The sequence below is a fragment of the Mobula birostris genome, chromosome 8, assembly GCF_030028105.1.
Source record: "Mobula birostris isolate sMobBir1 chromosome 8, sMobBir1.hap1, whole genome shotgun sequence".
Taxonomy (NCBI): domain Eukaryota; kingdom Metazoa; phylum Chordata; class Chondrichthyes; order Myliobatiformes; family Myliobatidae; genus Mobula; species Mobula birostris.
In genome coordinates this window covers 157,532,506-157,553,902 of record NC_092377.1, presented here as the reverse complement: position 1 = coordinate 157,553,902, position 21,397 = coordinate 157,532,506, and positions in this window count along the sequence as shown.

The window sequence follows — 21,397 nt, the reverse complement described above, 5'->3', positions numbered from 1 at the left end:
CATTATAGGAAGGATGTAGAAGCTTTAGGGAGGGCGCAGATGAGATTTACCAGGCTGCTGCCTAGATTAGAGAACGTGCCTTATGAAGACAGGTTGAACGAACTTGGGGATTTTCTCTTTGGAGCAAAGGAGGATGAGAGGTGACCTGATAAGGGGTACAAGATAAGAGACATAGATAGAGTGGACATCCAGAGACTTTCCCCGGGGTGGAAATGGCCAATATAAGGGAGCATAACCTTAAGGTGATTGGAGGGAAGTATGGGGGGGGGGGATGTCAGAGGTAAGTTTTTCTTTATATACACAGAGTGTTAACTGTGTGGGATGCCCTGCCAGGGTGATGGTAAAGACAGATACATTAGAAACTCTTAGATGGATGTTAGGAAAATGGAGAGCTAGTTAGGAGGGAAGGTTTGATTGACATTAGGTTAGGTTGCACATTTGGCACAATACCGTGGGGCCAATGGACCTGCACTGTGCTGTATTGTTCTATGTCGTTCTAAACTCAGCAGGTCAGAGCTGTTTCTCTTTCAATTGGCGCTGCCTGACCTATAGAGTCTTTCCCAGCACTTTTTTCCTTTTCATTTCAGATTTCTAGTGCCTGCGGTTTTGTTTTTATTTTGCTTTTCAATCCACTTTGGATGTTGGTAGAACATCAACCCAGACACACAGTGGCGTTTGTCGTTCAGTCCGACTTGGACCATGTAAGTGGACAATGGAGTCTCAGTCTAGCAGGAAAGGCTGCAGCCTGGCGGTGTTGCATTGAAGTGTTAGTCTGGACTGTTCACATTCCAGACAACCATGATGCCCTGTAATTCGTCTGCCACCGGAACAGGTCTATGGCAGCTGCCCTCTTCCTGGTCCCACATTCATCTCCAGAGTGTCTGGATTGTAAAGATAGACTATTGTTTATGACTACCGCTTCATCTTCAAGACCACAATTCCAAGTTCTTGCAACACACACAAAATTGCTGGTGGAACGCAGCAGGCCAGACAGCATCCATAGGAAGAAGCACAGTCGACGTTTCGGGCCGAGACTCTTCGTCAGGACTAACTGAGAGAAGAGCTAGTAAGAGATTAAAGCAACACACACACACACAAACAAAAACAAAAACGTGTTTGTGATTCCAAGTTCTTCACTAATTGCAGCTGTTAGTCTGGAAGTCAAGGGTTTAGTTGCAAAGGGAGGTTCCAGGCTCCAGACTTTGGCGAAGAGCTGACGACAGCATATCCCTTCCCAATGACCTTACACATTCTGTGCATCTCAGACATTCTCTCACCGGGCAGAAGATACAAAAGCCTGAAAACATGTACCATCAGGCTCGAAGGCTGCTTCTGCGGCATCTATCGTTAAAGACCCCCAGCAGCTTGGATGGATTATATATATATATACACATACACGCACACATGTACAGTGCCCATAAAAAGTATTCACCCCTTGGAAGCTGTCATGTTTTATTGTTTACAACATTGAACCACAGTGGACTTAATTTGACTTTTTTTGATACTGATCAATAGAAAAAGACTCTTTCGCGTCAAAGTGAAACAAATCTCCACAAAGTGATCTAAATCAATTACAAGTATAAAAACACAAAACAATTGATTGCATAATTACTAGATGGACCTTTGGCAGCAATTGCAGCCTTGAGTCTGTGTGGATTGGTCTCTATCAGCTTTGCACATCTGGACGCTGCAATTTTTCCCTGTTCTTCTTTACAAAACTGCTCAAGCTCTGTCAGGTTTCACGAGGATCGTGAGTGAATATACCTTTTCAAGTCAAGCCAGGCTTGAGGTCTGGACTCTGACTTAGCCACTCCAAGACATTAACTTTGTTGTTCTTATGCCATTCCTGTGTAGATTTGGCCTTATGCTTGGTGCCATTGTCTTGCTGGAAAAGAAATCTCCCAAGTCACAGTTCTCTTGCAAACTGCATCAGGTTTTCCTCCAGGATTTCTCTGTTTTTTGCTGTATTTATTTTACCCCCTATCTTCAAAAGCCTTCCAGGGCATGCTGCAGTGAAGCATCCCCACAGCATGATGCAGCCACCACCATGCTTCATGGTAGGGATGGTGTGTTTTTGATGAAATGCGGTGTTTGGCTTATGCCAAACATAATATTTAGTTTGATGGCCAAAACCCTCAATTTTGATTTTATCAGACCATAGAATCTTCTTCCAGCTGACTTCAGTGTCTCACACATGCCTTCTGGCAAACTCTAGTCAAAACTTCATGTGAGATTTTATTCAACAGTGGCTTTCTTTTTGCCACTCTCCCATAAAGATGTGACAGGTGAAGCACCCGGGCAACAGTTGTTGTGTGCACAGTCTCTCCTATCTCAGCCACTGAAGCTTGTAACTCCTCCAGAATTGTCACAGGTCTCTTGGTGACCTCCCTCACTAGTTTCCTTCTTGCAATCACTCAGTTTTTGAGGATGGCCTGCTCTAGGCAGATTTCCAGCTGTACCATACTCTTTCCATTTCTTGATGATTGACTTAACTGTACTCCAAGGGATATTCAGTGACTTCGAAACTTTCTTGTATCCATCTCCTGACTTGTGCGTTTCAATAACCTTTTCGCAGAGTTGCTTGGAGTGTTCTTTTGTCTTCATGGTGTAACTTTTGCCAGGGAACTGACTCAGCAGCATTTGGACCTTCTCCTTCTTCTTGTGTTGTTTTATGGCGGTTGGCAAACCAACTTTAAGGTGCATTACTGTCACCTGCTAGGCTGGAGTGTGGATCGTTGGATAAACAGGAGTAGGGAAAAGAATTGCATTCCCTATATTCTATATAATAAACCAGTCTTTCAGATACTTCATGATACAAATCTGTATTTCTCTTGAATTCCCACTTAAAATGTTTTCTACACCCACATCAGTTTTTTTGTTTATCTTAAGCGCTCCTATCATCTTCACTCTTTCTTTTTGATACGTCTGACATTTTATCAATACATATTCAACTGTTTCTGGGTGATTACAGTATTCACACAACCCAGCTGGATGTTTCCCTATTTTGTGTAATGTGTAATTAAGGTTAGTGCATCCAGTTCTCAAACGACTGATGATCACTTCTGTCTTTCTATATCCACTTGACAATCTTTTGTGTCTGATTTGAGCAGTTGGACCTTTCAGATACAGGTGTATTTTTACTACAATCAATTGAAACACCTTAACTGCACACACGTGATCTCCATTTAACTAATTACGTGTCCTGAAAACCAATTGTCTGCACCAGTGATGATTTGTTGTGTCATATTAAGCAGGGTTAATACTTATGCAATCAATTCTTTTGTGTTTTATATTTGTAATTTTTAGATTAGATTATGAAGACACGCAGTCCTCTTTTATTGTCATTTAATAATGCATGCATTAAGAAATGATACAATATTTCCTCCGGTGTGATTTCACAAAACTCAGGACAGACCAAGACTGAAAAAACTAACAAAACCACATAATTATAACATATAGTTACAAAAGTGCAACAATACCATAACTTGATGAAGAACAGTCCATGAGCACTGTAAAAGTTCAACGTCTCTCAAATGTCTCACATCTCACGCTGACGGGAGAAGGAAGAAAACTCTCCCTGCCATGCCCGACCACAGTCCGACTCTGAGTCATCCGAAAACTTCGAGCCTCCGATCAGCTCTCCGACACCGAGTACAAAATACCATCTCTATCCGAGCGATTCGACCTCAATCTCGGTCGCCAACAGCAGGCAAAGCCGGGGATTTTGAGGCCTTCCCTCCAGAAGATTTACGATCGCGCAGTAGCGACAGCAGCGATTGGGCGTTTCAGAAATTTCTCCAAATGTTCCTCTGTGCTTTCACATGTCTCCATCAAATCAGAATTGTTCACGGCTCCTATTTAACGGATATGATATCATTTTTCACCGGAGGGCTGCGCACGTGCGGCGCGCTGCTCTCTCTCCTCCCGCCAGCATTTAATTAATTTAGATCTCTTTGTAGAGATCTGTTTTCACTTTGACATGAAAGAGTTTTTTTCTGTTGATCAGTATCAAAAAAAGCCAAATTAAATCTACTGTGGTTCAATGTGGTAAAACCATAGAAACCATAGAAACTACAGCACAGAAACAGATCTTTTGGCCCTTCTTGGCTGTGCCGAACCATTTTCTGCCTAGTCCCACTGACCTGCACACGGACCATATCCCTCCATACACCTCCCATCCATGTATCTGTCCAATTTATTCTTAAATGTTAAAAAAGAACCCGCATTTACCACTAAAACATTAAAACTTCCGGGGGGGGGGAGGGGGTGGAGGGTGGGGGGGGGGAATACTTTTTATAGCACCGTATTTCTTATTGTAACATATAATATTTTATGTATTGCAATTTACTGCTGCCGCATAACAACAAATTTCACGACATATGTCAGTGATATTAAACTTGACTCTGGGCTTCTACTCTACTGTTTTTAGACTCTTGAATGGACCTGTTGTATGATATGATGATTCTTGACCTCACAACGTACCTCATTATGTTCTTGCACCTTATCGAATACCTGCACTGCACTTTCTCTGTATCTTTTACACTTTATTCTGCATTCTCATTGTCTCACCTTACCACACAGTGTAATGACTTGAAGCTGTATGGACAAGACAAGCTTCTCCCTTGTCTTTCATACAAGTGACTATAATAAACCAACCCAAGAGTGAGGATTACGGATACAGGTCCTTCCCGAGAGGGAAGCACAAAGAAGGTAATTGTCAAATCACAAATAGAGTATCTTCAGATGCGGGAAATCCAAGCAACACACACAAAATGCTGGAGGAACTCAGTAGGCCAGGCAGCACCCATGGAAAAGAGTAAACCGTTGATGTTTCGGGCCGTGACTCTTCATCAGGATGGGACATCATCTGGGCCGATGTTTAAATTGCCCAAGCACCGGGTAGTGTCCCGCTCTAGGACCCCGATCCAGGTGCAGCGACACACCCGGGCCGCACAGCTCGAAGCCGTTCTCAAGCTCACCAAATCGGCGCGGAGCTCGGAGTGATCCAACCTCGCATCCAGGTTGAGGTGGACAGACATCAAAGCTCTTCCGCATCCGCTCCTCTCCAAAATGCTCACCCCATCTCCGGCAACAATACAGATTCCGGCTGGAACACGTTGCACACCATTCAGCCCCAAGACGGCTCGTCCCCGAACTAGTCTCACCTCCGCAGGCCCCCTCACTGTCTACAGCGACAGTCCACCACTATCTGCTTCAGAACAGAACTATAACTAATGTTTTTAGTTGATTTGACTTTATTTCTGACATTTTTCACATACACGAGGAGTAAAAATCTTTACGTTACGTCTCCATCTAAATGTGCAATGTGCAATCACAGTAATTTATAATAATTTATAATAAATAGAACAGTCAATGTAATATAGAATTCACTCAAATCAGTGTGAGTTCATCAGTCTGATGGCCTGGTGGAAGCAGCTGTCCCGGAGCCTGTTGGTCCTGGCTTTTATGCTGCGGTACCGCTTTCCAGATGGTAGCACCTGGAATAGATTGTGGTTGGGGTGACTCGGGTCCCCAGTGATCCCACAGGCCCTTTTCTCACACCTGTCCTTGTGAATGTCCTGAATCATGGGAAGTTCACAACTCCAGATATGCTGGGCTGTTTGTACCACCCTCTGCAGAATCCTGTGATCAAGGGAGGTACAGTTCCCATACTAGGCAGTGATGCAGCCAGTCAGGATGCTCTCAATTGTACCCCTGTAGAAAGTTCTTAGGATTTGGGGGCCCGTACCAAACTTCCTCAACGTCTGAGGTGAAAGAGGCACTGTAGTGCCTTTTTCACCATGCAGCTAGTGCGTACAGACCACGTGAGATCCTCGGTGATGTGGATACAGAGGAACAGAGGACCTTCTCAACCCCAGATCCATTGATGTCAATAGGGGTTAGCCCGTCTCCATTCCTCCTGTAGTCCACAACCAGCTCCTTTGTTTTGAATCTCTTGCCTTATGATCTACCATGGCACGTGGCCAAGTGGTTAAAGCGTTCATCTAGTGATCTGAAGGTTGCCAGTTCGAGCCTTGGCTGAGGCAGCGTGTGTGTCCTTGAGCAAGGCACTTAATCACACATTGGTCTGCGATGACACCTGTGCCAAGCTGTATGGGTCCTAATGCCCTTCCCTTGGACTACATTGGTGGCGTGGAGAGGGGAGACTTACAGCATGGGCAACTGCTGGTCTTCCATACAACCTTGCCCAGGCTGTACCCTGGAAACCTTCCAAGGCGCAAATCTCATGAGACTAACGGATACCTATATGATCTACCAGTAAACTCTGGCACATCTTCGGTAACCGCCATCTTAAACCAAAAGTTTTTCTGCTACTTCTCAGCTTCTTTTTGCAGGAGGGTAAAGTTGTGAGTCAAGTTGTGAACCCAGTTAATAGCATCAGTGAGGACATATGATGATGTTGTCAGGACTTTTACGCAAATGTTGCCAGGACTTGAGGACTGGATTATGGAGAGAGAGGTTGAGCCAGCTGGAACTTTATTCACTGGAGTGGAAGAGATTGAGTAGTAATCTTATAAAGTGTATCATGGCCTGGTATGCAACGCCAATGCCTTTGAATGGAAAATCCTACCAAAGGTAGTGGATCTGCCCCAGTACATTACGGGCAAGGCCCTCCCCAGCATTGAGCATATCTACATGAAACGCTATGGTAGGAAAGCAGTATCCATCACCAAGAGCTGCTCACCACCCAGGACATGCTCTCTTCTCACTGCTGCCATCGGGTAGAAGGTACAAGAGCCTCAGGACTTGCTCCACAAGCTTCAAGAACAATTACTACCCGTCAGCCATCAGACTCTTGAATAAAAGGAGATAACAACACTCAACTTGCTCCATCATTGAAATGTTCCAATGACCAATGATATCTCTTTACCGACTCTTTATCGCATTATATTATGTTCTCATTATTAATTGCTATTTATTTATATTTGCATTTGCACAGTTTGTTGTCTTCTGCACTCTGGTTGATCTTTCATTGATCCTGTTATAGTACTATTCTATAGATTTGCTGAGTATGCCCACAGGACAATGAATCTCAGGGTTGTATATGGTGACATGTGTAGATGTACTTTGATAATAAAATTTACTTTGAATACTGAACCTTGAAATCATGTGTAGCATAGATATGATGAATATCTCTTTCTCTCTCTCCCCACCATGCTTTCACAGACATTGTTCTCTCCATGATTTCCTCGTTCATTCATCCCTCCCGACTAAACTCCCTCCCGGCCGTTATCCTTTCAAACAGCCTAAGTGCTACAACTGCCCATTCGCCTCCTCCCCCAGCTCCATTCAGGGCCCCAAACAGTCCTTCCAGGCAAGGCAGCACTTTACCTGCAAATCTGCTGGGGTCACCTATTGTGTCCCGAGCTCCTGTTGTGGCCTCCTCTACACTGGTGAGACCCATCGTAAATTGGGGGACTGCTTTACTGAGCACCTCCACTCCATCCGCCCAAAGTGGAACATCCCAGTGGCCAAACACTATAACTCCGATTCCCATTCCTGTTCAGACCTGTCAGTCTATGGCCTCCTCTTATGCCAAGATGAGGCTACCCTCAGGGTGGAGGATAAATGTCAAATATTCCATCCGGGTAGCCTCCAACCTGATGGCATAAATATCGATTTCTCCTTCCAGGAAAAAAAATCCTGCCCCTCTCCTATTCCCCAATCTGGTTTCTTATCTCTTCTCACCTTTCCTTTCTTCCCTTTCCTCCTTCCCTTTCTCCTATGGCCCAGTCTCCTCTCCTATCAGACTCCTTCCTCTCCAGCCCTTTACCTTTCTGACTAACCCGGCCTCACCTATCACATTCTCACTATCTTCCTCCCCTCCCTTCACCTTTTTATTCTTGCATCTTCCCCCCTTCCTTTCCAGTCCTGAAGAAGAGACTCAGCCTGAAACATCGACTGTTTATTCGTCTCCATAGATGCTGCCTGACCTGCTGCGTTCCATCAGCAGTCTGCGTGTGTTGCTTTGGATTTCCAGCATCCACAGACTTTGGTGTGTTTCGGATGATTTCATACAGCCCTTTCCCAGGGATGGAGAATTGGCAACTAGAGTGCATAGGCTTAAGGTGCGAGAGGAGAGATTTAATAGGAACCTAAGGGGTATTTTCTTCACTCAGAGAATAGTTAGTATATTTAGTTACTTATTTATTGAGATACAGCACAGAACAGGCCACTCCTGCCCTTCAAGCCGTGCTGCCCAGCAATCCCTCACTTTAACCCTAGCCTAATCATGGGACAATTTGCAATGAGAAATTAACCTACCTCCCGGTACGTTTTTGAACTGTGGGAAGAAACTGGAGCACCCGGAGGAGACCCATGCGGTCACGGGGAGAACGTACAAACTCCTTACAAGCAGCAACAGGAATTGAACCCAGGTCGCCTGGACTGCAAGACGTTGTGCTAACCATGACACTACCATGCCGCCAGAGGAAGTTGTTAAGGCAAGTGTATTTACAACAGTTAAAAGGCACTTGGACAGATACATGGGTCAGAGCAAACTTTTTTATGCCATAGATCCTTATCATTAACCAAGGGGTCCATGGACCCACTGGTTGGGAACCCCTGCTTTACAGGGTTATGGGCGAAATACAGGTACATGTGACTTGCTTAGATGGGTGTTGTACAGCATGGACCTGTTGGGCCCAATGGCCTGCTCTGTGACTGTATGACTCTATCCAGATGGGAGCTCGGCTTTCACAGTGGGAAGCTCAGCACAAGGCAGGATCACCCAAATCCATGGCCAAAGGCACCAGGAAGGAAATCTTGTCTGGCTCCAGAGATTAACTACACTGGTTCAATGCAAGATTTGTGCAAACGATTTGGTGCGCACACAAGGGATGTGGCAGAGGCACGTTGTCAGAATAGTGCATGTGTCAGCATCAGATCAGCATTATTATCATTGGCGGACTGAATGTTGTTAAATTTGTTTTTTTGTGGCAACAGTACAGTGGAAGACATGAAAAAGATACCTCTAGGTTGAAATAATATAAATATATACAAGAAATGCTGCAGATGTTGGAAATCTTGAACAAAACACATACAGAATGCTGGAGGAAACCAGCAGGTCAGGCAGCATCTATGAAGGGAGAATAAAACGTCCTGATGAAGGGTCTCAGCCCAGAACATCGACTGTCTATTCTCTACCATTGATGATAGGCATGGTAGACCTATCATTGACTGGTAAGGGAACTATACTTCACTCAATTGCAGGACTTTGCCAAGAGTGATGCGGACAGTCCAGCACACCTGTGGATGTGAACTTCCCACTATTCAGGACATTTACAGAGACAGGTGTGTAAAAAGGGCCCGAAGGATCATTGGAGACCTGAGTCACCCCAACCACCAACTGTTCTAGCTGCTACCATCCGGTAAACGGTACCGCAGCATAAAAGCCCGGACCAACAGGCTCCTGGACAACTTCTTCCACCAGGCTATCAGACTGATTAATTCATGCTGATACAATTGTATTTCTATGTTATATTGACTGTCCTGTTGTACATACTATTAATTACAAATTACTATAAATTGCACTTTGCACATTCAGATGGAGGCATAGCGTAAAGATTTTGACTCCTTGTGTATGTGAAGGATGTAAGAAATAAAGTCAATTCAATTCCTATTCTGCCGAGTTCCTCCAGCAACTTTTGTGTGTGCTTCTGCAGAAAGACAAATAGAGGAGTAGTACTCATGGGTTGTTTAGAAATCTGATGTTGGCAGGGAAGAAGCTGTGGGTCTTCAGGCTCCTCCACCTCCTCCTTGATGGTAGTCATGAGAAGAGTGTGCGTCCCACATGCTGAGGATCCTTGAAGATGGATGCCACTGCTGTGTATTTAATATTTCAATAATATTTGAGTAATCTTGTATATATATTGTTTGATTAGGAATTCTTGTTCATTTAAATAATTCGTTATGGGTTATATGTATGAATACGTGAATTGCATATGACATCATGTGATATGTGTGCCTCGCTTAAAAGTTAACATGAAATTTGACCCATTCCCGGTCTCCCGTGCCTTGCTTTAAATTAGTTTAATGTTTTGAAGTGACAAAACGTAAGAACGGTTGTTTTGAGGAGCTGCCTTTTGAAGATGTCCTTCATGGTGGGGAGGCTTGTGTCTGTGTTGGAGCTGGTTGCTCTCCAACCCTCTGTAGCATCTTGCGAAGCTGTGCATTGGAGTCTGTGTTTCTCTGGGTTTAGGTCCTATCTGACCAACGGAAGGCCCAGAGACAAAATGTGTGACTCCCTTATTTTCAATTAATTTTCTTTTCTCATTGCCATTGTACCGGTAATGTCACGGTAATGTATGATCCCCAATTACGCGATCCACAGCTACATGGCAGAACCCTGTCTGATGGGCCGGAGTTCAGAAACCCCGTCCCGAGTGCAGCGAGCTGTGTACAGGTAAGCAAGCTACTTTGTGGTGAAAAGGCCGTTTGCAGAGACTAGGAGAGGCCGGCCTTCTCCCAGTCTCACACCACTGTTTAAATGTGAGAGATTGAACAATGAGAGAGGGGGGTTACACTCTCTCCCAGCCCACAGGCCACAGAGCTGAACATGTAATTACATGCTTACCAGAGGCTTTGCGGGCCTGCTAATTATCCCTGCCCACTAGAGGATCACTTCTGAGGCTGTCTACGTTTGGAATGTGGGAACTGCAATATCGTCTAATGCCCTCCACTGAGACGTAACCTCCTGTGGTGGGGGGGCCAGAAGAAATGCTACATTGCTGCAGAGTACGCAGCAAGATTTGAGAGCCATGTCAGTTCTGTCTGAAGGGAGACAGCTTTGCCGCTCTACCAAAAAAAAGTCTGCAATACCAGCAGCTCAAGAAAGCTTACAAAGTTATAGGGGCACCGTGATAGCATGGCGGTTAACGCATCGAAGTTCGGAGGTAAATCCCGGCACCAACTCTAAGGAGCTTGTATGTTCTCCTTGTGACCATGTTGGGTTTCATCTGGGTGCTCTAGCTTCCCTCCACAGTCCAAAGATATACCGGTTAGTGGGTTGATCGTTGTAAATTGTCCTGTGATTGGGCTAAGGTTAAATAGGTGGGTTGCTGGGCAGCCTGGTTTGTAGGCCGGAAGGGCCTGTTCTGTGCTATATCTCTAAATAAATATCTCTAAGTAAATAAACTTTGCAATCGCAAGACCCTGTTGGACATTGATAATGTGAGATGCCGCAGGCCTGTTTCCCCTGTTTGGTGGTGAGACAGGTGGTGTGGGAGCTGTGTAGTCTCAGTTGTCGCAAGAACTAGGCCTCGAGCTGTGAGCTTGCCTGCTGCTGCAGTCCAGGCGAGGAGACGTCAGAGCTGGTGTAGCATGGTGTCTATGCTGAGATGGTGGGGCTGCCCTCTAGTGCTCGATCAGAAGAATAACAGGCTAGATTGCTGGGAACAAAACCGTCAATTTGCGGGACGTCTTGTCACATGTCGCTCAGAGTCTTGGGACTATATATGTGTATTTTGTGTGACTATCTTGCTATTTTGAATGTGTTGTGTATGCTTTGAACCTTGGTCTCAGAGGAACACTGTCTCTTTCAGCTGTATCCATGTATGGTTGAATGATAATTAAACTTAATTTGATTTGATTTGGGCCAGGCAGTACAGAGCAAGGAGGAGACAATGTGACAGACCACATGTCAGCACATCATGAAAACCAACCTCTCCTCCATGGACTCTGCCAACACATCTTACTTCCTTGTTTAATCAAAGACCTCTCCCACTCCTGACATTCTCTGTTCTCCTCCTTCCCATCAGGCGGAAGGTACAAAAGCCTAATGCATATGCCACTGGGCTCAAGGATAGCTTCTATCCAGCTGTTATAATTTAATGACCCTCTTGTATGACAAGATGGACTCAACCATACAATCAGCCTTGTCGTGGCCTTAAATTGTATTATCTGCTTGCACTGCTCTTTCTCTGTGACTGCAACACTTTACTCTGCATTCCGCTGTTGTTTCCCCTTCATTTCTTGTAGCTTGTTCCTGTCTGACTTGGGAAGTGTGCCTTTAAGAGCTCTTGGCCTTCAGTGTGGGGCAACAACAGTGGATTCTGGGAACTAATTCAATGCCACATCTGATCTGGAACAGCAGACGGGGAGACTTACATTGCAAAATTAGCAAGAGGAGCAGATGGGGTTAAAATTGGTCTTGACCTTATTTAAAAGAGGAGCAGACTTGTTGTACCAAGTTTAAAGTTCAAAGCAAGTTTATTATCAAAGTACATCTGTGACACCAAGTTCTGCCCTGAGATATGTTCTCTTGCAGGCATTTACTGTAGAACAAAGAAACACAATAGTATCAATGAAAAACTACGCACAAAGACTGACGTGCACCCAACGTGCAAAAAAAAGACAAACTGCGCAAATACAAAAAAAAAGAAGAAATTATATTAGTAATAATAAGAGAAACCAGAAACAGTCCAACACATTACAGGATCCTGCAGCAGTTTAACTCAACCTGATTACTTACACAGGCACAATCAAGTGGCAAACATCATTCACCAAAATCTTGCTTTAAGATACAAACTCTCAAATACACCATACCTTACTATAAGTCAAGGCTGATCCAATTTTAAAACCAGAGTCCCACAAATTCTATTACAACCGATTCATTATCACAGATAGGGCAATCCATAATAATCATTGGGATATAATATTACAGAATAAACAAGCAAGAACAACTTACTTAATAGATATATCCATTCCAAAACACTTATAACATACAGAAATCAATAAGTGAAAAACACCAGAAACATGCTGAATTAAAAGAGGAAATTGAAAGACTTTGGAACATGAACAAGGCATACATTGGAAAAGTACCTCGTGCTTTCCCAGTGTACATGGCGAATAAACTCTTCTTGGGCTTCCATCTGGGTACAGCATCGATTATAACTGGCATTCTGATGACAAACTCTTCCACCTTCTTTGATTCTTTATTGACTCCTTATTCCTTTCCACAGATGCTGCCTGCCCTGCCAAGTTCCTCCAGTATTTTATGTGTGTTACTCTGCATTTCCAGTCACTGCAAAATCTCTTGGGTTTATAAGATTAATCTGCTTTTCTTCCTGAGAAATACCACGATTAATTTCTCTCTGTTGTTTTGTCTGCCTTACCTGGGACGTTGCTGCAAATTTTGAAATGGACCCTCGAATTCAGGTCGAAGTTTGAGAATGGCCAAATAATCACCTGCTGGTTAACAGATATAATATGGAGCAGGACACTCGGGGTGAACCATGAAAATTAGGCACTGTCACCTGGGGCCACAGAGAAAGCTGCACTTCTGAGGATTAGTGAAGAGCACACTTGAACCAGAATTGTTGCAATCTTTTCTGTAATGGGTGGGAAGGAAGCAGGAAAAGAGCTTGTTTTGCTGTTGCTGTTTTGTTGCTTGTTGTGTTCTGTGTTGCTCAGCCAAGCATTGTGGACACACTACGTCTACGCCAGAACATGTGGCGACATTTGTGGGCTTCTCTCCAACACACACTCGGCTGTTAAGGCAAGTAGCACATTTCTGCCTGTTTCAACATGTACGTGATAAATGAATCTGATTGTTGACTTTGGGAAGGGAAGGGAGGGCAAGCATGCACCAGGGGAATCAGTGCTGGAGAGAACCAGCTGCATTAAATTCCAAGGTCAGATGACCTGTCCTAGGCCTGGCACAATCACCAGAAACTCTAACCCTAATCCTGTAATATCCTAACTGGTTGCATCGTGGTCTGATATGGCAATTTAAATGCACAGGAGCAGAAGAAGCTGCAGAGAGAAGTGGATTCAGCCCATCATGGGCATTTGCCTCTCTATCATCAGTAATACCTACAGGAGGTGATGGAGAGCCAATTGGCACAACGCTAATCACTACCTTGGTATAGACATATCATGATCATTTTGCACCCCCACCTTTTTATTCTGGCAGTTTTCCCCTTCCTTCTCAGTCCTGAAGCAGGGTCTTGGCCTGAAACGTTGACTATTTGTTCATTTGCTTAGATGCTGCCTGATCTGCTGAGTTTCTCCAGCGTTTTGTGTGTTGCGATGGAAATTGCTCTTTTTTTGCTCTAATTATGTTTTTCCTTTTAAAAATTGCATATAATTTATGTTCAATTTATGTTCTTATCTCTTGTGAATACTGCTTATTGATACAATGCACCTCTAATACTGCAAATAATATTTTTTCTTGTATGTACGACAATGAACTCAAATCTGACTTTGACTTTGGCCCTTGGTATAACTGTGCATTCCAAAGTACCTTTCTATAATGGTACTCTGTGATGAACAGTTATACAGTGGGCCAAAAAGGACTGAAGAAATTTTCAAGCGGTCAGCTGACAATTTCAAGCTGAATCAGCGAGGAATTTGGGAATTTATTCATTGGATGCAGATATTACAGGCAACACCAGCATTTATTGCACATCCCTAATTGCCTTGAACTTGAAAGTTGACTACATTCAATGGTTTGGAGCCATAAGCAGGTTAAGGCTGGCAAATCATAAACAGAAGGGATTCTGCAAACACTGGAAATCCAGAGCAACACACACAAAATGTTGGAGGAAATCAGCATGTCAGGTGGCATCTATGGAGAGGAATAAACAGTTGACATCTTGGCCTAAAATGCTGACTATTTATTTTTCTCCATAGGTGCCACCTGACCTGCTGAGCGTGTCCAACATTTTATGTTTATGGCTGGCAGATATCCTCCTTTGAAACACATTACTGAACAAGATGTTTCTTTAAATAACAGTTTGATAGTGTAGTAGGTTTTCACCAAAAAAAAAGATGTGAGATGTTTTATGTTTAAGAGAAACCATAACAACTCATTTATTGTACTCCAAACACCGAACATAAAGCCCGGTAAAAGAACTTTACACAATTATGTCATCACGTCAGACCAACCTCTTAAAATGAACTCCAACTCAATATTGGTGGATGTGAATTATGTACATTTTCACCAATTATATTACCTTCTGTGTAATGGTTTATTGGTTTAATAATGTCACACCTACCAAAATACAGTGATAAACTTTATTTGCTGTCCATCCATGAAGATTATTTCATTCAGAGTGACCAAAAGTGGCCAAAAGAAAACAGAATACAGAACATAGTGTTACCATTACAGAGAAAATGCAGTGCAGATGAACAAATACAGTGCAGGGGTGCAAACGGTTACTGTCACTGCAATTAACTCTTTCTAGAATATTCCACATCTATATACTTGCTGAATTTAAATTCTTCAGCTGTTCTACCTAAGGATTCATCCTTGTATCCCCTGACTAGTAGTCCTGAATTCTGGTTGCTACCCTAGTGATTTACGTTCAGTGGCCACTAATGTACCTAATAAAGTGGCCACTGAGTGTATGTTTGCGATCTTCCCCTGCTGCAGCCCATCCACTTCAAGGAGTGGACTGTTGTACATTCAGAGATGCTCTTCTACACACCACTGTTGTAACATGTGGTTGTTAGGGTTACCGCAACCTTCTTGTCAGCTTGAACCAGTCTGAGCATTCTGCTCTGACCTTTCTCATTAAGGCATTTTCACCAACAGAAATGCCACTCACTGGATGATTTTGGGGTTTTTTGCACCATTCTCTGTAAACTCTAGGGACTGTTGTGCATGAAATTCCCAGGAGATCAGCAGTTTCTGAGATACTCAAACCACCCTGTCTGGCATCAACAATCATTCGACGGTCAAAGTCACTTAGATCACATTTCTTCCCCATTCTGATGTTTGGTCTGAACAACAACTGAACCTCTTGTCCATGGTTGCATGCTTTAATGCATTGAGCTGCTGCCAGTTGATTGGCTGATTAGATATTTACATTAACGAGCAGGTGTACAAGTGTACCTAAAAAAAATAGCCACTGAGAGTAACGTCAATGCTAAACCAGGTACATGTGTGCAGATAACTGGGGCTCTATCAACCTCAAATCACCAAGCCGACCCATACAGTACCCTACCTTTGTGAGCTTCTAGGATACTGCAGGTGTGTGATGTTCTCTCACATTTTGATCAATACTCTCTCAAAAAATCCAAATCTGATCCAAGTCTGAGTACTGATAATGACTTCCAAATGGATCTCAGTCCAATTTTTGTTGTAAATACAACTATTGTAAATGTAGAAATGTATATATTATGTGCCACTCACAACATGCTGGAGGAACTCAGCAGGTTGGGCAGCATCTGTGGAAACAATCAGTGGACGTTTCAGGCCGGAACCCTTCGTCAGGACTGTCCTCCTTCTTAATACCGACCTGATTCAGATGATCAAGTTCAAGATCAAATTTAACCAAACTGTTGTATATTTAATATTTCAGTAATGTTTGAGTAATATTGTAAATTTATTGTTTGATTAAATAATTGTTCATTCTTGTTCATTTAAATAATTCACGACAGGTTGTATGCAAAAATACGTGAGTTGCTTATGTCACTATGGCACCACGTGATACTTGTGTGCCGGGGTTCACAATTCTCAGCTTTCTTATTTTCCTTTGAATTAGTTTAATGTTTTGGAGTTACAGAACTTAAACATATACAGCTAAATGAAACAGCGTATCTCTGGGGTCAAGGTGCAAAACACAGTGTATATACAGTATACAGGCTAACTCCTATAGACGTCAATGGATCTGGGGTTGAGAGGGTGAACAGCTTTAAGTACCTTGGCATACACATCACTGAGGGCCTCACGTGGTCTGTACACACCAACTGTGTGGTGAAAAAGGCACAACAGCGCCTCTTTCACAGTTGAAGAAGTTTCGGATGCCTCCCCAAATTCTAAGAACTTTCTACAAGGGCACAATTGAGAGCATCCTGCCTGGCTTCATCACTGCCTGGTATGGGAACTGTACTTCACTCATTCGCAGGACTCTGCAGAGAGTGGTGTGGACAGCCCAGCGCATCTGTAGATGTAAACTTCCCACTATTCAGGACATTTACAGAGACAGGTGTGTAAAAAGGGCCCGAAGGATCACTGGAGACCCGAGTCACCCCAATCACAAACTGTTCCAAGAAACAGTACCGCAGCATAAAAGCCAGGACTAAGAGGCTCCAGGACAGCTTCTTCCACCAGGCCATCAGACTGCTTAACTCATGCTGACGCAACTGTATTTCTATGTTATATTGACTGTCCTGTTGTACATAATATTTATTATAAACTACTACGATTGCACACTGCACATTTGAACGGCAACGTAGTGTAAAGATTTTTACTCTTCATGTATATGAAGGATGTGAGTAATAGAGTCAATTAAATTCAATATATAGTCACACACAGCACATGAATTGCAGTTATGATCCAGCACATACAGTCACAGAATAACACTAGCACAACTCCCTGAGAGGCAGGGTCTGAACACTGACAGGTGCAAGGTGCATGTTTATGTAAGACAGTATGATGTTACGGACACTATGATAATAAAGCTTGCAGTTGTTTAAATATGTGAAACAGCAGCAATAAAAGATGAGAAGTGACCAGGGCAGAATCAGAGTGTGTCTGCGAGTTAGGGAGAGTGGAGTTTTGGGGTGGTGTACCAGGGAGGCAGCGGAGCATTCAGACAGGTGTACATTTATGCTGGGTGGCAACAGGATGTTAGTAAGTCTAACATCCTGGAGGAAAGAGCTGTTTCCCCAGACTGGAGGCACATTACTGTGCAAAAGTCTAAAGCACATATATATACTGTAGCTAGGGTGCCTGAGACTTTTACACAGTACTGTGGTAATTTTATGTATTGCACTGTACTGCTGACACACAAAAAACAAATTTCATGACATATGTGAGTGATGATAAACCTCATTCTGGTACGGGTCTCTGTTGTGGACTGAGAGTGGGAAGGGGGCAGAGAGAGAGGAATCATAGTTGGGAAAAGGGGAAGGGAGAGGGGAGGGAGTGGAAGCACACAGAGAGACATTCTGTAATGATCAATAAACCAATCGTTTTGAATAAAATGACCTTGCCTGGCGTCTCAGGGCTCTCTGCACCTGCACCAGCCCCGACCCTGGCACTCCTTCTCTGCCACCTGTCCCACCTCCCTCCCGTGGCACTTTACCAATGCTATTCCCAACATCCTTTGCTCCCGCCGGATTTACCAACTTGCTCTCTGCTCTACGTTGATAAATACAGTACTGTTGAAAGGTCTTAGGCGCCCCAGCTACATAACAAATATGAGAAAATCTGCAGGTGCTGGAAATCCAAAGCAACACACACAAAATGCAGGATGAGCTCAGCAGGCCAGGCAACATCTATGGACAAGAGATTCCACCCTCCCTTCCCCAGCCCTTTATCCCTTTTACCAATCAGTTTCACAGCTCTTTACCACCCCTCCCTCCTCTCCCGGTGTCACCTATCAACTGCCACCTTGTACTTCTTCCTCCCCTCCCCCCACCTTCTTACTCTCACTTCCTCCCTTCCTTTCCAGTCCCGAAGAAGGGTCAGGGCCCGAAACGTCGACTGTTTACTCTTTTCCGTAGATGCTGCCTGCCCTGCCGAGTTCCTCTAAGCGTTTTGTGTGCCTAGCTATATATATATGTGTGCCTAAGGGTTTTGCACAGAACTGCGCATGGCTGTCGGCGTAGCTCAGGCAGATTTTATTCAGAGAGTTTCGAACTCAGGGAGAAAAGTGCTGAGATAGCACTGGGAATTCCCCAAGAGCTACCAGGGCACAGGCAGGACCCCTGGGTGCTTCCAGTTCCGAGTGTAACACTGCACGTACCTGTGAGTGATGAGTAGCAGACGTGCTTGTTGGTGTTTATCATCAATATCTCTCCATGGTTGTAAACATCGGTGCATTTATCACCCTGCATTCACGGCACTGAAGTCCCATTAAATTGATGGGGAAAGGGGTTGAAGCTGAGGAACGAGCAGAAACAGTGTGCAAAGTCTCATTGCCATTTTACCTCAGACAAAGTACACCACCCTGAGCATTTCCTTTCCAGCCCTGCCCCTTGTCTCTCTCTCTCTTTCTCTCGTGCGCCCTACTGCCCACTGATATGTAAGACTGGACACTCATGTTTGCGAAAGTGTAGTGGTTAGCTTAACATTTTTACAGGTGCCAGCGCCCACAGTCCAATTCCGCCGCTGTCTCTAAGGAGTGTATACATTCTCCCCCGTGACCACATGGGTTGCTTCTGGGTGCTCGGGTGATTTTTATTTATTTCTTCAGAGATTCAGCCCTTTTCCGGCCTAACGAGCTCGTGTCACCCAATTTTATCCCTGTGACCAATTAACCCACTAGCCCGTAGGCCTCTGGAATGTGAGGGAAAACTGAAACAACCGGAGGAAATCCACACGGGGAGATCGTACAAACACAATAAAGGCAGCAGTGGAATGGTTTCCTCCCGCATTCCGAAGATGCAGGGGTTAGTCGGCCACTTGGTGACATGGATGGAATTGGGCGGAGTGGTCTCGTCGGTCCAGAAGGAGCTGTGACTCTGCCACATCGCTAAATTAAAAAAAATTTAAAAATGAGAGACCATAAACATACAAAGTACCGAGGGTGCCTTATGCATAGGAAATGTGTGTACTCATTAGGAGGCCACATTGGCCTTCATTATAAAGAGTTTTAAGTTTAGATATGGACAAATTTTGTTACATTTTGTACAAGGTGAGGGCTCACCTGGTGCTCCATTTTGGTCACCTTACCTAAGCAAAGGTTTATATTAGCACAGGAGAATGCCTGAGAGAGAATCACCAGGCCAAATTCTGGGATGAGAGGACAGGCCCATCAAGGGCAGGTGGGACTAGCTCGCTGGGCCACACAGTCAGCATGGATAAATTGGGCCAAGGTGCCTGCTTCCATGATGTGAGACCTTATGACTTGTAATTCTAAGACTGGACAGTTTTCAGTTTGTATTCGTAGAAGTCTAGAAGAATGAGGAGCAAATTTATTGAAACCTCCAGTACCTAATAAAGTGGTCACTGCGTGTATGTTCGTGGTCTTCTGCAGCTTAATCCCATCCACTTCAACGTTCGAAGTGTTGTGCATTCAGAGATGCTCTTCTTCATACCACTGTCGTAACGTGTGGTTATTTGAGTTTCTGTCACTTTTCTGTCAGCTTGAACCAGTCTGGCCATTCTCCTCTGACCTCTCTCATTAACAAGACATTTTCACCTCCAGAACTAATGCTCATTTTTTTTGCACCATTTTCTGTAAACTCAAGAGAGTGTGTGAAAATCCCAGGAGATCAGCAGTTTCTGTGATACTCAAACCACCCCTCTGGCACCAACACAATCATTCCACAATCAAAGTCACTTAGATCACATTTCTTTCCCATTCTGATGTTACACCTGAACAACATCTGAGCCTCTTGACCATGTCTGCATGCTTTTGTGCATTGAGTTGCTGCCACATGATTGGCTGATTAGATATTTGTATTATGAATAAGATCTACAGGTGTACGCAATAAAGTGGGCACTGGGGGTATGCTATGAAATGTATTATTTTGTGGCAGTAAAACATAAAAAATTACTATGATACAACTAATAATAAATAAACAAGTAGTGTAAAAGAGGAATAGTGAGATAGAGTTCGTGGGTTTATGGACTGTTCAGAAATCTGATGGCGGAGGGGAAGAAGTTGTTTCTAAAACATTATGGGTCTTCAGGGTCCAGTATCTCCTCCCTGATGCTGGTAATGAGAAGTGGGTATGTCCCAAATGGTGTGTGTCCGTAATGATGGATACCGGCTTCTTGAGGTACTGCCTGTTGAAGAAACCTTTGATGGTGGGCAAATATCCCTGTAATGGAGCTGGCACACTGCCTCGTGGCTGATGAAGGGTCTTGGCCCAAAATGTCAACTGTACATATCCCTCCATAGACACAGGCTCACCTGCTGAGTTCCTTCAGAATTGTGCATGCATTGCTTAAGACTTCCAGCAACTGCAGAATCTGTTGTGTTTCAGTCTAGATGAGGGGCCTCGACTGTCCACCTCTTTCTGCAGATACTGCCTGACCCACTGAGTTCCTCCACTTTGGTGTTGTTTTTGCTCCAGGTTTCCAGCATCTGCAGTTTCTTGTGCATCCATCACATCTGACTGGACTAAGACTGTCCAAAGTATACCAGCTTTGTACTCAATGTGGAGCGACGCAGTAGCATTGCAGTTAGCACAACATTTATAGGCGACTCAGGTTCAATTCCCGCCACTGCCTGTAAGGAGTTCTTACATTCTCCTCATGACTGCATGGGTTTCCTCCAGGTGCTCTGGTTTCCTCCCACAGTCCAAAGACATACTGGTTGGTGGGTTAATAGGTCATTGTAAATTGTCCTGTGTTTAGGCTAGGATTAAATCAGGGGAATGCTGGGCGACACAGCTCCAAGGGCCGGAAGGGCCTATTCCGTGCAGTATCTCAATAAACAAATGAATGAATAAATGAATAAATAAATAAAATAGA